Source organism: Triticum dicoccoides, chromosome 6B (assembly GCF_002162155.2).
Source record: "Triticum dicoccoides isolate Atlit2015 ecotype Zavitan chromosome 6B, WEW_v2.0, whole genome shotgun sequence".
Classification (NCBI taxonomy): Eukaryota; Viridiplantae; Streptophyta; class Magnoliopsida; order Poales; family Poaceae; genus Triticum; species Triticum dicoccoides.
In genome coordinates this window covers 520,320,608-520,337,337 of record NC_041391.1, presented here as the reverse complement: position 1 = coordinate 520,337,337, position 16,730 = coordinate 520,320,608, and positions in this window count along the sequence as shown.

The following is a 16,730-nucleotide window of genomic DNA, read 5'->3' as shown; positions in this document are numbered from 1 at the left end:
ACTATATGTAATAGTCTTCTCTTCGACTGTAATAGGTGAAACTACTTTCACTTCAACAGGAGGATTATATTTAAACCACTTCTCTTTAGGGAGATCAACGTGAGCAGCAAAAGTTTCACAAAAAGTAGCTACTATCTCAGAGTCAAGTCCATACTTATAGCTAAATCCACGGAAAGCATCGGTGTCCATAAAAGATTTAACACAATCAAACTTAGGTGTCATACCTGACTCCTTACCACGGAACCCCAATCTTCAGAGTTGCGTTTAATTCTTTCCAATAAGTCCCATTTGAAATCAATAGTCTTCAGCATATAGGAACCAGCACAGGAAGTATCGAGCAAGTTGCGGTTATCAAGAGAAAGCCGAGCATAAAAAATCTGAATAATCATTTCCCGAGAGAGCTCATGATTGGGGCATGAATATAACATTGACTTAAGCCTCCCCCAAGCTTGAGCGATGCTTTCTCCTTCGCGAGGCCAGAAATTATATATGTAATTACGATCACGATGAACAAGATGCATAGGGTAGAACTTCTGGTGAAATTCCAATTTCAATCGCTTATAATTCCAAGATCTCGTATCATCACATAGCCTATACCATGTCATTGCATATCCCTTCAAAGATAAAGGGAAGACCTTCCTTTTGACAACATCATCGAGAATACCTGCAAGCTTAAATAATCCACAAACTTCATCCACAAAGATAAGGTGTAAGTCGGGATGCAATGTTCCATCTCCTGCAAAAGGATTAGCTAGCAGTTTTTCTATCATACCCGAAGGAATCTCAAAGTGAACATTTTCATAAGGTTCAGTAGGTTGAGGAGCATCTCTTTGCTCTTCTGTTTGGGGTGAAGATACCCCAAACAAGCCACTCAAAGGATTAGTTTCCATAGTGACAAGTAACAGAAAATTTCAGCACACTATATAAATGTTTCCTTACCAAGTTCCACTCACCAAGAGCGCTACGCTCCCCGGCAACGGCGCCAGAAAAGAGTCTTGATGACCCACAAGTGTAGGGGATCTATCATAGTCCTTTCGATAAGTAAGAGCGTCGAACCCAACGAGGAGCAGAAGGAATTGATAAGCGGTTTTCAGTAAGGTTTTCTCTGCAAGCACTGAAATAATAGGTGATAGATAGTTTTGTGATAAGATAAATAGTAACGAGCAAAAAGTAAATAAAGTAAATAAAGTGCAGCAAGGTGGCCCAATCCTTTATGTAGCAAAGGATAAGCTTGGACAAATTCTAATAATGAGGAAGGAGCTCCCGAGGACACATTGGGAATTATCGTCAAGCTAGTTTCATCACGTTCATAAGATTCGCGTTCGGTACTTTGATAATTTGATATGTGGGTGGACCGGCACTTGGGTACTGCCCTAACATGGACAAGCATCCCACTTATGATTAACCCCTATTGCAAGCATCCGCAACTACAAAAAGGAGTATTAAGGTAAACCTAACCACAGCATTAAACATATGGGTCCATATCAACCCCTAACGAAGCAACGCCTAAACTAGGGTTTAAGCTTCTGTCACTCTAGCAACCCATCATCTACTTATTACTTCCCTATGCCTTCCTATAGGCCCAAATAATGGTGAAGTGTCATGTAGTCAATGTTCCCATAACACCATTAGAGGAGAGACATCATACATCTCATCAAAATATCGAATGAATACCAAATTCAAATGACTACTAATAGCAAGACTTCACCCATGTCCTCAGGAACAAATGTAACTACTCACAAAGCATATTCATGTTCATAATCAGAGGGGTAATAATATGCATAAAGGATCTGAACAAATGATCTTCCACCAAGTAAACCAAATAGCATCAACTACAAGGAGTAATCAACACTACTAGCAACCCACAGGTACCAATTTGTGGTTTTGATATAAGATTGGATACAAGAGATGAACTAGGGTTTGGAGATGAGATGGTGCTGGTGAAGATGTTGATGGAGATTGACCCCCTCCCGATGAGAGGATCATTGGTGATGACGTTGGTGATGATTTCCCCTCCCGAAGGGAAGTGTCCCCGGCAGAACAGCTCCGCCAGAGCCCTAGATTGATTCCGCCAAGGTTCCGCCTCGTGGCGGCGGAGTTTTGTCCCGTAAGCTTGCCCACGATTTTTTCCAGGACAAAACCCTTCATATAGCAGAAGATGGATGACGGGGGCCAACCAGGGGGCCCAGGAGATAGGGAGCGCGCCCTAGGGGGGCGCCCCCCTGTCTTCTGGACAGGGTGTGGGCCCCCTGGCCTATTTCTTTTGCTCATAATTCCTTAATAAATCCAAAAAGTTGTTTCATGGAGTCTCAGGTCTTTTGGAGTTGTGCAAAATAGGTTTCCAATGTTTGCTCCTTTTCCAGCCAGAATTCCAGCTGCCGGCATTCCCCCTCTTCATGGTAAACCTTGTAAAATAAGAGAGAATAGCCATAAGTATTGAGATATAATGTGTAATAACAGCCCATAATGCAATAAATATTGATATAAAAGCATGATGCAAAATGGACGTATCAGTGGTCAACTAGAGGAAGAAGACACCCCTTATATAGTGGAGAGACAAATCCAACCGTTATCCACTTACTCAGCCTGCGACTTGCGGTACTACCGCAGGGGCTCACGGTACTACCACGATGGGCCGCGGTACTACCGCTGCAGCGGCAGGGGCTAGTCCAGGCCAGAGCCACCAAGGCTGAGAGCGGTACTGCCGCTGAGGCGGTACTACCGCAAGGTCAGGATGGACTAGGCTGGGAAGGGCACGGATGAATAAAAATACATCTGTGACTACTTCCGCTGAAAAACGAACAGTGCAAAAGTCCGACACGGTACTACCGCGCCTGGCTTGCAGTACTACCGCGCAGGGAGCGGATGTAAAAAATTACATCCGCTCCTACTTCCGCTTGTGCTACTGAACCGGACTAGGACTCACGGTACTACCGCGCACCTGGGGCGGTACTACCGCATAGGGCGCGGATGTAAAAAATTACATCCGCCCCTACAGCCGCAGGAGAGACTGAGCCTGGCCTGAGGCCACGGTACTACAGCTCCACAGGAGCGGTACTACCGTGTACGCCTACGGTAGTACCGCAAGGGCTTGCGGTACTACCGCAGGGGCCTGCGGTACTATCGCTCCTAGGAGCAGTACTACCGCATGCCTAAAAAGCAGCACTTAGGAATCCTTCTTTTTGCACAAAGAGGAGATAATGGAGGAGGCTCCAAAGCGCAAAGGGAAAGGTGGGGGAAAGGGAGAAAACGTGTACATGATGATTCCACCCAAACCTTTCCACCACGGACCCCCTCTTAATAGTACGGCTATCCTACGACTCAAATCCACCAAAAGAGACGTAGAACACCACCGTCTTCCATAGTCTTCGAAGGGTACCAAACCGTCTTGTGCCTAACGACGAAGAGACTGAAATACTCAAGGCACACGATTAGTCCGCAAAAGCATTGTCATCAATCACCAAAACACCTTAGGGATAAACATGCCCTTACAATCTCCCCCTTTTTGGTGGATTGATGACAATACGGGATTTGCACGAAGGGAAAGAATGTAGCACAAGCAAACCCCACATCTCTAGAATATAGACGAGCTCCCCCTAGATTCGTGCTAGAGAGTAAAGTGCTTTGGACTGCACGGCACGAATCTAGGATCACCGCTCCCCCTATATTTTAGAGACAAAGCATATCTTGCAATAGAAGGGCTAACACTAAACAAGATAGTAACTAAGAGCATAACAACAATAGCACGAAATAGCATAGGCTAAATAAGGTACGATGGAGTGCATATGTCTTACACCATATGATAGACCAAGTCTCACGAGCAAACTAAACCAAAGCAAAGCAAGGTTCAACAGAACAAACATGAGCAAAGCAAACACAAGACTCTCACAAATCCCTACACTCTCTCCCCCTTTGACATCGAGACGCCAAAAAGGCAGAGAGGACACCTACACACAAGTGGTGGCTCAAGCAGAGTAGTCAGAGTCACGGTCCTCGTCAGACTCGGCAGCAGGAATGGTCTCCTCGACGTCCTCCTCAGAATTGGTCCACTTGTAGCCTTGCTTCGCCATCCACTCAGCCTCCAGAGTGATGCGGTCCTCAGAACCGCCAGAGACGTCCTCTCCATACAGCCTCAAGGTCTTCTTGTCCCGGCGGTGACTCTCCTTGGTGGCAACATGAGACCTGTACTGACCCTTGGCCTGCATGCAGAACAAGGTCTTCATCTTGTTCTTCAGCCTCTTAGCCCAAGATGGCTTAGAGAAAGGAGGGGTGTAATCCTTAGAGCTGACCTCATCTGCTGGCTCCTCCTCATCCTCATCTGCATCCACATCCATGGCAGCCGCAGCCTCAGCACGAGAAGTGGTGTTAGCCCACTGAGGCTTGACACGGAGCCGGATGGAATCATGTCAAATCCAATCAGGGGCCTCAAAATCATCCTGAGGGTAGAGCTTCTCCCAAGTTGCAGTGATCAACAGAAACAGATATGGTCCATAAATGGGGACCTTGCGGTTGAAGATGGCAAACCGAAGCTCACACCACATGATGTGTGAGACATAAAGTGGTAACGTCTGAGAGTTGCACGCTTCTTCACATAGGAGCAACATGTCCAACAGATAAGCGTGTACCTTGTCCTTATCCCCAATGCGTGGAAAGAGAGAGTTGCGGAAGATCCGGTACATGATGTCAAGGAAAGAGTTGAGCACCCACGAAGACTTGCCACTAGAGAGCTTCTTCTCAACAAGGAAGGGTTGAAGCTTGTTCTTGTTGGCAGACTCAGTATTGGCATGAGGACGAACACCTTGGGGTGTGGCGAGCCCCTCATCCGAAACACCAAGAAAAGTCATGAACTCCTTCCATGTAGCCGTTAGCCGCTGACCATTGGTCATCCAAGTCATCGTCTTGTTCTCATTAGGGTGAAAGTACACCGAGGCGAAGAACTGAGCCACAATCTCCGGATCATAGTCTTTGTGAAAGGAGATGATGTGCTCAATGCCAAACTGCTCCACTAGATCCAGAGCATCACCAAAGTATGCCCGGTGCTTCTCTTCCCTCATGTGATGCATGTCGATCCAATGCACATCCACATAGATATTCCTCTTGGCCTTGATCACATCCAAATAGATGAGGTTCTGCTGCTTGGTCCAGAACAACTCATTCCCTCGAAGGTTGGCATGAGGATTCACGTAGGGATTGATCTTCCTACGAGAGATGAACTCAGCAAGCGGCATCTCATCCATACTCATGGCGGGTTTCTTGTCTTTGGTGGCGGTGGTCTTGGTCCTGCGTTGGGGGGCAATGGAGCCCTCAGGAGCTTCGTCTTGATTGCGAAGGCGCTTGGAGCCCGTGTCATGGCTTGGATTGGACCGGCGAGCATGAGCACCCGAGCCACACACCACAACCACGCAAGAAACGCGAGAAGGATCAGTGCAAAGAACTCAGCAAAACAGAGAAACAAGTAGAATTCACACATAATAATTGCCACACAATAGATTTGATAACAACAGTAGCACCACTTGGTCGCGCGGAACTAAATAATTAGTGCCGCATCAAAACACGGTAGTACCATGCGCGCGGTAGTACCGTGCGCGCGGTAGTACCGCGCTGGAGGTACGGTAGTACCGCGAGAGCGGTAGTACCGCGTCGGAGGTGCGGTAGTACCGTGAGTTTCCAGATCTGAAACAACAATCGAATCTGAGAACTACCATGATGACAAAGCGGTACTACGGCTGATCAAATCTACCATGGGACAACATATTATGTATAAACTCTACGCATTACTACTCTCCTCCATCCTACTCTTGCAAAGATTTAGCCTAAAATCTCAAGAACAACTAGCATCTCCCCAAAAACCTAGAAGCAAAAGAACATGCCAAAAAGAGAGGGATTTGGGGAAAGACCTTGGTCCATGGCAAGAGGAAGTGGTGGGGAACGATCCCACTGGTCAGAATCCGAGGAGAGCAGCCGGAGAGGGAGATCCGGCGAGGGTCTCCGGCGCCGTTCGTGGGCAGGAGAGAGAGAGGTAGCATGGGGAGAAGGAGTGAATGGGTATGGGGGAGTTGGAACTCCCCCTGCCCGCTCATAACCCCCACGCGCTCGCTACATCACGGTAGTACTGCGACTCATTGCGGTAGTACCGCCCGGGCGGAAGTACCGCCGTGGGCGGTCGTATGGCTCAACTAGCGGCAGTAAAAAATTACTGCCGTGCTGGTTGTGGTAGTACCGTGCCCTGCGGTAGTACCGTGGCATACCACGGTAGTACCGTGATCCCAAGAGAATGCAGTTTCAAACACGGGAGAAAAACGACTTTGCATGGAACCTTCAAGAGAACACACACACCAACGAACTAACAAGCGAAACACCGCAACCAACCACGAGGCAACAAAGACCAAAACGAGACACAACCTCTCCAAGGAGGGGGCGATGGCCGGAGCCACCTATGTTTGAGTTGATTGGTATGGCACCGTGAAGAATTATCCTTGGGCCCATGACCAAAACTCGTCTTTGAAGCACATGTACCAACAAAATTGGCTAATGCGAAAGAGTTGATTAATTTATGCATAATGGGGGGGAGGGAGAGTTCATCGAGAGAACAACACTCCCCCTATTTCCATGCCTACACCTAAACTAGACAACAAGTTGAGTGTGGTGGGATGTGCAAGGGTTCAAGTCACATTGCTTGAATCAATGATATTTAGCTCATGCCTTAACTCGCGAAATCTTGCTTCATCCAAGGGCTTCGTGAAAATATCTGCAAGGTTATCATGAGTGTTGACATACTTGAGCTCGATCTCCCCTCGCCTAATATGATCCCGGATGAAGTGATACCGAATCTCAATACGCTTCGTCTTGAAGTGTTGCACCGGGTTGAGAGAAATCTTGATGGCACTTTCATTGTCACACCAAAGAGGCACTTTGTCACAAATGACACCGTACTCCTTTAAAGTCTGCCTCATCCATAGGAGTTGTGCACAACAACTACCGGCTGCCACATATTCCGCTTCGGTGGACGAAAGAGACACACAACTTTGCTTTTTGGAATACCAACTCACCAAAGAGCAACCAAGAAATTGGCACCCTCCGGAAGTGGACTTCCTATCCACTTTGTCTCCCGCCCAATCGGAATCCTTATATCCTTCAACTTGAAGTTTGCTCCTCTTGGGTACCATAAGCCAAAGTTTGGGGTATGAGCCAAATATCAAAAGATTCGCTTGACCGCCACATATTTGCTTTCCTTTGGTGCGGCTTGAAATCATGCACACATTCCCACACTCAACATGATATCCGGTCTAGATGCACAAAGGTAAAGCAAGGAGCCAATCATGGAACGATATACCTTTTGATCCACCGCTTTACCATTGGGATCAATGTCAAGTTGGCACTTGGTAGGCATTGGAGTAGAAGTCGGCTTGACATCACTTAGCTTGAATCTTTTTAGCATGTCTTGAGTGTATTTGGCTTGGTTGATGAAGGTACCTTCCCTTCTTTGTTTGATATCAAAACCAAGGAAGAACTTCAACTCTCCCATCGAAGACATCTTGAACTTAGAGGTCATGAGAGCGGCAAATTCCTCATTGAAAGCTTTGTTAGGGTAACCAAAGATAATATCATCAACATATAGTTGGCATACAAACAACTCCCCTTTGACCTTCTTAGTAAAAAGAGTGGGATCGATTTTCCCGACCTCAAATCCACGATCTTGTAACAACTCGGTAAGGTGGTCATACCATGCACGTGGGGCTTGTTTAAGGCCATAGAGTGCCTTATAGAGTTGATACATATGATCCGGGAAGTAGGGATCCTCGAACCCAGGGGGTTGCTTGACATAAACCAACTCATTAATAGGACCATTAAGAAAAGCACTGTTCACATCCATTTGTTGTAACTTAAAGTTGTGATGGGAAGCATAAGCAATCAACAAACGAATGGACTCAAGGCGGGTAACGGGGGCAAAGGTTTCACCGTAGTCGATACCCTCGACTTGGGAGTAGCCTTGTGCTACCAATCTTGCCTTGTTGCGAATGATGTTCCCATGAGCATCTTGCTTGTTCTTGAAAATCCACTTGGTTCCAATGACGTTGTGGTTCCCCAACGGCCTTGGCACCAATCTCCACACCTTGTTGTACTCGAAGTTGTTGAGTTCCTCATGCATGGCATTGAGCCAATCCGAATCTTCGAGCGCCTCATAGACCTTTTGGGGTTCAACACAAGAGACAAACGCGTGATGTTCACAATAGTTTGCTAATTGTCTACGAGTGCTTACCCCCTTTCTTAGGCTTCCAACCACATTCTCCATGAGATGACCTTTGGTGGTGAGCTTGGAAGCAATCTTCGCGGCACGACGCTCTAATTCCTCCTCGGATGTGGAGGGAGGAGGATTAACTTGATTATGTTGAGCGCCGTCATGAGCTTGTTCTAGATCTTGAGCTTGCTCTTGATCTTGAACTTGCTCGAAGGGAAGAACTTGACCTTGGGTATCATTTGGTGGTTCACCACCATCTTGAGGTTGATCTTGCCCTTGGTCTTGTTCCCGAGGTTGAGGGCCTTCACTATGTTCTTCGGAAGCGTGTGGGTCTTGTGTTGGTGATGGCTCCACTTGAGTGGAGCATTGTCCTTCTCCCTCGGCCACAAGGGGTTCCTCAATGGGTAGGATATGGCCCACACCCATTCTTCTTATGGCTTGGGGAGGAATTTCATCACCTACATCACAAGTACCACTTTGCTCCACTTGGTCGTCAAACTCCACGTTACACGTCTCCTCAATGAGTCCGGTGGACTTGTTGAGGACACGGTAAGCATGAGAGTTTGTAGCATAACCAACAAATATGCCCTCATAAGCTCTAGCCTCAAATTTAGACAAACGAACACCTTTCTTGAGAATGAAATACTTACACCCGAACACCTGGAAGTACTTGAGGTTGGGCTTGTTACCGGTAAGAATTTCATAAGGAGTCTTGTTCAAGCCTTTGCGGAGATAGAGCCGATTGGAAGCATGACATGCAGTGTTGATGGCTTCAGCCCAAAAGTTGTATGGAGACTTGAACTCTGCCATCACGGTCCTTGCCGCATCCATCAATGTCCGGTTCTTCCTCTCCGTGACACCATTTTGTTGAGGGGTATATGGTGCAGCATATTGATGCTTGATCCCCTCATCACTAAGAAACTCATCCAAGGTGTAGTTCTTGAACTCAGTGTCGTTGTCACTTCTTATTGTCAAGATCTTTGCATCATGTTGTTGTTGAGCTTCATTTGCAAAGTCGATGACGGTTTGTTGAGTTTCACTCTTCCTCTTGAAGAAAAATACCCACGTGTATCTTGAACAATCATCCACAATCACCAAGCAATACTTTCTTCCCCCAAGACTATCAAAGGATGGAGGCCCAAAGAGGTCCATGTGAAGGAGCTCCAAGGGTCTCTTCGAATAGATGATAGTCATGGGAGGGTGAGCCTTCTCATGAAGCTTTCCTTCGATACAAGCACTGCAAGCACGATCTTTGGCAAAACTAACATTTGTTAGTCCACGGACATGGTCCCCCTTGAGAAGACTTTGCAAAGATCTCATATTGACGTGGGCTAAACGGAGATGCCAAAGCCATCCCACATCAACTTTAGCCATTAGGCATGCCGCGGTCTTAGTGGGTCGCTCCAAAAAGTTAATCACATAGAGACCATTCTCGACATGCCCAACAAAGGCTACTTTAAGAGTCTTGCTCCACAAGAGGGTCACGGTATCAATATCAAAGAAAGTGGCAAAGCCCATGAGTGCAAGTTGACGAACGGAAACGAAATTGTACGCAAGGGACTCAACAAGCATGACTTTCTCGATCGTTAGATCATGAGAAATGACAACCTTGCCAAGACCCAATACCTTAGAAGATGAGGCATCACCCCACTCGAAATTGGTAGGCATAGATGGGATCTTTTGCACGTCCACCACCGAGTCCTTGCTTCCGGTCATATGATTTGTTGCTCCACTATCGAGCAACCATGATCCCCCACTGGAAGCAAACACCTACAAGAGATTAATGCTTGGTTTTAGGTACCCATTTAGTAATGGGTCCTTTGATGTTAGTAACTAGGGTCTTAGGAACCCAAATAGACCATTCAATGTACTCATAAGGAGAACCAACAAATTTAGCATAAACATGCCCATCACTAGCACGGCACAACACATAAGAAGGGTTAAAGTCGCTGGCTTTGTTGGAAGAGATGGCTTTGCCCTTTTTGGCATCACCACTCTTCGCATTGTTCTTCTTCTCATTAGGAGCACCCTCTCCCTCCTTCACAAAAGTTTGCTTAAGAGAGGGAGGTCGTTTGGTCTTGTCATTCTTCTTCTCGTTCTTCTTCTTATTCTTAGACTTGGGTGTGAACCCAACTCCCTCCTTGGCCACAACTTCCTTTTGATTGCTCAAAAGGTCATTTAGGTTCTTCTCACCTTGAATGCATGACACAAGGCCTTTCTCGAGTTGTTCCTTCAACTTTGCATTCTCCTCCACAAGATGCACATGCTCACAACACGGGTTAGTAGCATTTGCGTTATCAATTAGGACCATATGAGGAAAGGTGGCCTTTTCCTTGGTTAGCTTAACTTGGAGTTGAGCATGAGACTCCTTGAGGTTTGCATGAGCACCCTTCAAGACCTTGTGGGCCTTGTCAAGTACATCAAACTCCTCCTTGAGTCTAGCATGATCAACCCCAAGTTTAGCCTTCTCGAAAGTTAGCACACGAGACACAACAAGAGCATGATCAAGATCTTTCTTTAACTTGGCATGGTCATCGTTGTGTGACTCCTCAAGAGCCAAACGATGCCCACGCTCTTCCTCAAGAGCATTAGAGAGATCCGATATCTCATCGGCATAGTCACGACTATGACCTTCCATCTTAGAGATGGTTTCTTCGTGAGCCTCGATCATGTCATTGGCTTCACCAAGTTGTTCCAAGAGAGCAACAAAGTGCTTCTTGGATTTGCCCTTGAGCTTACTCATAAAAGACTCAAATTCATTTACTTCCTCATTAGACCCCTCACTTTCATCAATGCCATCCGTCAAAGAGGGATTAGGAATGATGGTGGTTTTGATGTTGGGGGTTACCTTGTTGGTGCCTTTAGCCATGAGGCACTTGGCGATGATGTTCTCGTTGGGTGAATCTAAGAGAGACATCTGGGGAGTTGTGGCAATGGCAACAGATGCCATGGCCATTGCTTCACTATCTTCATCGTCGTCGTCATCCTCACGGTATTCTTCTTGAACCACCAACCCTCGAGTAGGAGTCTTCTTGGTGAAGTTGTTCTTGTTGGGGAAGGACTTGGCTTTGTCTTTTCGGATGAGCTTGCCACCATTGTCTCCCCGCTTCTTGTAAGGACATTCCGCAACGAAATGGCTCACATTGCCACAGTTGTAACAAGTTCTTACTCGTTGCTTGCCCTTGAAGCCACTTGAGTTGTTCTTGTTGAAATTGGGCCTAGAGTTCTTCTTGCTCCAAAATTGCCTTGAAGCAAGAGCCATGTGCTCATGATAATCATATTTTGTATCTTCGGGGTTGCTCTCCTCATCTTCCTCTTCTTCCTCTTCTTCCACAATAACCTTGGCCTTCAAGGCAAGGTTGGGCTTCTTTGCCCTTTGAGAGCAGAGCACCGCGTTATCGGCGGTCTTGTCCAAGATGCTCATTGCAACGAACTCATCCAACACTTCACTTGAGGTCATGGAATGGAAGTCCGGTCTTTGACGAATGACGGAGGACATGGCCTTGTTGTAGGGCATCATGGCCTTGAGGAACTTGCGCTTGATCCAATTGTCATCCGTGTCCTTGCTTCCATGATCTCGGAGTGAGACCGCGAGTTTGGTCACTCTTTGAAAGAGCTCACGAGGTTCTTCATCTTCTTTCATTGCAAACTCATCGGCTTCATCTTGCACCACTTCATAATTGGAGCGTTGAATGCTTGCGCTTCCCCGATAAAGAGACACAACGCATTGCCATGCGTCTTTGGCCATGGCATGGGGTCAGAAATGAGGGAGATCTTAGGGAAGGATAGCATCTTGGATGATGAAGAGAGCATTCTCATTGAATTGATTATCCACTGCTTCTCTAGGGGTGAAGTTGCTTAGGTCATGTGGATACAAACTTCTTCAATGATTCTCCAAAGATTCACATGATTTAAATGACGCTTGAAGCGATACACCCAAGAATCAAAATCCTCATTTTTCACAATCTTAGGAGGAGGTCCGGCATGATTTAAATGAGTAGAGGGAATCGGTCCTCCATAAGTTGGAGGTTCCACATGGGCAAAGATGTCGGTCCCATTTCTACCACTAGTAGAAGGACCCTTCTCACTATTAGCTTCCCCCTTGTCGGAGTTAGCATCCGTCACCTTGTTAGTCGGATCCCCCACTTTCAACGGCGAGGTAGGTAGTTTAAGTCCTTCTAAGAATTTATTAAACATGCTTTCAACCATGGTTGTCATGGAGGTTTTCAATGTGTCCAAGGCCACATTGAATTCCTCAATAGACACCACGGTTTCCCCATCACCCGTAGACGAGATCGGATTCACACCGGAGTGCTCCTCCTCCACACCGTCCACGGTGTCAACCATACTCTTCGGACGGCAAAGCCCTTAATGAAGAGACGAGGCTCTGATACCAATTGAAAGGATCGATATAGTTGACTAGAGGGGGGTGAATGGGCAACTAACAATTTTTAGCTTTTCTTTACCAAATTAAACTTTGCATCAAAGTAGGTTGTCTAGATATGCAACTAGGTGAACAACCTATATGATGCACCAACAACAAACACACAAGCAAGCAAGGGATATAGCACACGTAAGCTTGCAAAAGTAAAGGTGCGAGATAACCAAGAGTGGAACCGGTGGAGACGAGGATGTGTTACCGAAGTTCCTTCCTTTTGAGGGGAAGTACGTCTCCGTTAGAGCGGTGTGGAGGCACAATGCTCCCCAAGAAGCCACTAGGTCCACCGTATTCTCCTCACGCCCTCACACAATGCGAGATGCCGTGATTCCACTATTGGTGCCCTTGAAGGCGGCGACCGAACCTTTACAAACAAGGTTGGGGCAATCTCCACACCTTAATTGGAGGCTCCCAACGACACCACGAAGCTTCACCACAATGGACTATGGCTCTGAGGTGACCTCAACCGTCTAGGGTGCTCAAACACCCAAGAGTAACAAGATCCGCTAGGGATTAGTGGGGGGAATCAAATTTCTTTTGGTGGAAGTGTAGATCGGGGCCTTCTCAACCAATCCCGAGCAAATCAACAAGTTTGATTGGCTAGGGAGAGAGATCGGGCGAAAATGGAGCTTGGAGCAACAATGGAGCTTAGGGATAGAAGAGGTGGTCAACTAGAGGAAGAAGACACCCCTTATATAGTGGAGAGACAAATCCAACCGTTATCCACTTACTCAGCCTGCGACCTGCGGTACTACCGCAGGGGCTCACGGTACTACCGCGGTGGGCCGCGGTACTACCGCTGCAGCGACAGGGGCTAGTCCAGGCCAGAGCCGCCAAGGCTGAGAGCAGTACTGCCGCTGAGGCGGTACTACCGCTCCCCCTTGCGATACTACCGCAAGGTCAGGATGGACTAGGCTGGGAAGGGCACGGATGAATAAAAATACATCCGTGACTACTTCCGCTGAAAAACGAACAGTGCGAAAGTCCGACACGGTACTACCATGCCTGGCTTGCGGTACTACCGCGCAGGGAGCGGATGTAAAAAATTACATCCGCTCCTACTTCCGCTCGTGCTGCTGAACCGGACCAGGACTCACGGTACTACCCGCACCTGGGGCGGTACTACCGCGTAGAGCGCAGATGTAAAAAATTACATCCGCCCCTACAGCCGCAGGAGAGACTGAGCCTGGCCTGAGGCCACGGTACTACAGCTCCACAGGAGCGGTACTACCGTGTATGCCTACGGTACTACCGCAGGGGCCTGTGGTACTACCGCTCCTAGGAGCAGTACTACCGCATGCCTATAAAGCAGCACTTAGGAATCCTTCTTTTTGCACAAAGAGGAGATAACGGAGGAGGCTTCAAAGCGCAAAGGGAAAGGTGGGGAAAAGAGAGAAAACGTGTACGTGATGATTCCACCAAAACCTTTCCACCGCAGACCCCCTCTTAATAGTACGGCTATCCTACGACTCAAATCCACCAAAAGAGACGTAGAACACCACCGTCTTCCATAGTCTTCGAGGGGTACCAAACCGTCTTGTGCCTAATAACGAAGAGACTGAAATACTCAAGACACACGATTAGTCCGCAAAAGCATTGTCATCAATCACCAAAACACCTTAGGAATAAACATGCCCTTACAGCGGGGCTCAAGCGCTCCCCCTCTCTTCCTCTTGTTCTAGTTTTTGATCTAAACTTGATCTTCTCATAATAGAGAAGCCCCGTAAGGTTCTTTTCTCCGTCCTCCAAGTCTCCAGTGATTATTAGCTCTGGACGGTGAAGCGCTGCTTGATCGTAAAGTATGTATGCTTGCAAACTGTAAAGAGGTCGTGCTTTCGGTCTTTGGTTCGAGGGACTTCAAGTACTATCTACACCCACTGTTCTTTCGCTGCAACTTGAAGTTGGTAACGATCTGATCTAAATCGTGATTGCATCTTCATAGTGTTCTTGGTTTGATTGTAGGACGATTTTTTTTGTTTTCTGTATGTTTCCCGACGACACTTGAGATTTCGTCATCCATTTAGGGTCGCATATGTATTTAGAGTTTATGATCCATGGACTCTGGAGTAGGGGGGGAAGTCTGTGTGCCGTGGGCGCATCTATATAGCAAACTGCGAGCTGTAACTCCAGCTCGGCAACGTCGGAGAAAATATCTGGTACACCGAAGCTTGTGGTGCTACTGGTGCACCAAACTCAAATTGTGCTTTTAAAATGTTCAAAAAATCTGAAAACAAATAAGCACACTCTCATAACATCAATGTAGGTTGTCACAAAATTTCGAGTCAAAATTTGAAACATAACTCGGAAAAAATAACAAATTCAACACTGAATAGTACATAACATAATTTGGGCTTTAGATTTGGTCCATTATTACACTGATGTCAAATTTGTCATTTTTGTATCTCAAAAAATATTTCAAATTTTTATACAATTTTTTGTGACACCATACATTGATGTTGCGTTAACATGCTAGAATTTTTTTCAGATTTTTAAAAATATTTTATGACATTGGGTGCACCGGTAGCACCACAAGTGTGGGTGCACCTGGTACATTCCCAGCAACGGTGTGGTGGGAAATGGGCCCGCGCAATATACGTAGATGCTTCATCCGCTTCCTTTAGATCGCTCGTCTGTTTCGATTTGCCTTTTTCTTTTATATATTTATTTATTTATATTCCAAAATACCATAGTAAATATTTATATTTAAAATATATGCAGTGTTAAAAAAATGTTTGCCCAATATTAATAAAACCTTTGTACCATTCATAAAAAATGTATTTGACATTTCAAAAAATGTTTACACATTTCAAACAAATATACATGACAATTTTAAGACAAATAAAATGTGAAAAAAGTTCTTACAATTAAGAAAACTTCGTATCATACCAAAATAGGTTCGGTGTGTATTTTCAAAGCTAATTAACACATATTACAAAAAACAAAACAAGTATGTGAAAACATGTTATCATGTATTTAGGAATGTTCAATGTATATTTTTTCAAATGTATACGAAAAACGTATAATGTGCATGAAAAAGAGTAGACATAAAAATATATATGTGAAAAATGTTAATCATGCACATAAAATTGTTTAATGTGTATAACAATGTTCTTGATATATACAAAAAAGTACGATCCATATGAAAATGCAGACTTGTGTTGGAAAAAAACCAAAAACCCTTGATGAAAACCGAAGAAAGCCGGTGAAGACGAAGAAATAAGAAGAATCGAGAAAGAAACAAAAAATCAAGGAGAAAACAGGAAATGAAAAAGAAAAAGGAGGAACAAAAGAAAGAAAAAACCCCGCAAAACAGAGAAAACCGAAGAAGAAGAAAGAAGGGAGAAACCCAAAAGAAACCGTGCAAATAGTGGATATCAAAAATCATTCTATAGTAAAAGGCCGGCCAAATAGAGCGCCCGCCCGAGTCGAGATGGAACTCCGCCTTGTAGAAGGCCATATATAGGGAATTCCCTATGTGCAACTCGTTGCGTTGAACTGTCAACGCAACGCACATGGGTAGCACACAAAGCGCGGGATCTTGACCGGCCCACTGTAGAGCGTGACCACAGGAGGGTGCCAACCGGTTTTGGGAACCTTCTAAAAGGTTCCCTGAACAGAGGATTTTATGTTTATTTCCTGCTACTGGTTTTTTCGGGTTTTCTTCACCGTCATTTTTGGTTCTTTTTTTTGTTTTCTTTGGTTTTTCCTTTTCTTTTTTGATATTATTTTCCTTTTAAATTATTATTGAAAAATCTTCTTGTTGTCAATTTTATTTTATATTTTTGAAATAATGTTCACATTTTCAAAATTTTGTTCACAATTTCAAAAAATGTTTCTATTTTCACATTTTTTGTTACAATTCAAAAAGAAGTTCAAAACACCAAATTTTGTTCACACTTTCAAAAAAAGTTCGCAAATTCGAAAAATGTTTGAAATTTTAAAATTTGTGCATGTCTTCAAAAACTGTTGGAGTTTTTTTCATGCTCTAAAAAATGTTCGAAATTTATAATTTTATTCAAATTTTCAAGAAAAAATCGCAATGTTAAAAATATT